Raw genomic sequence first — 848 nt, forward strand, 5'->3', positions numbered from 1 at the left:
TACATAATATAGATTGAAGAAGTTGGAAAGTAAAAGATGAGCAAAGCAAAGGGAGCCGCTGTTCTACAAGATCCACCAACACAGAAAGCAGGAAATGAGGGCAAGCTCCCATGCAAAGGTGTAAATAAGCCTGCCTAGATGGCGCTTTCTAACTGTATTAATAAACACTCAGTCTAGGCACTAGAGTAATTAGTTTTAGCTAATTATTTAGGTTACTTTTATGACAAAGAACTAGGATACTAGGATTCTGAAAAAGTAGATTCATAGGCGCAAGCATGAAAACGAATCAAAAAGAAAAGAGGGAGAGCTGTCAATCAATTATGAAGTTTTCTCACTTCATAATTGATAAGGAGAAAGACTACCTTACTTCATCAAAAAAGTAAACTATAAAAGTTCCTACAAGGAAAACCAGTTTTTACCTAAGGAAGCCTCTTTGAATAGGCTCTAGGCAAAGTACTTAACAGAGACCATAAACTTCCACATTAGGGAAAGGGACAATGTGTCTTTTCCTTAATCATTTTCAGAGGGTATGTTTCCATAATAGTTCACAGCCATAAAGTAATCCTGGTAACATTCTCTTTGGGAATTGAAACTAAGCATTCTAATAACAAAAGTGAAGGCCAAGATGGCTTATTGGCCCATTATATATACCATCTAGGTAATCAAATAAATTTTCTAAATATGTAAATTTATTTAAAAGTGATTCACTCAACATTAGAGCATGTTTTCCACAGACTATGCTTTTAGTTTTCTTGCAGTTACACTGAGCACTTCTATTCTGACAGCACTTAGATACTAGAATCATGTGTCTCTCAGGATCAAGCTTTAAAGCTCTCATCCCTTACTAA

Source organism: Pteropus vampyrus, unplaced genomic scaffold (assembly GCF_000151845.1).
Source record: "Pteropus vampyrus isolate Shadow unplaced genomic scaffold, Pvam_2.0 Scaffold155, whole genome shotgun sequence".
NCBI classification, from domain to species: domain Eukaryota; kingdom Metazoa; phylum Chordata; class Mammalia; order Chiroptera; family Pteropodidae; genus Pteropus; species Pteropus vampyrus.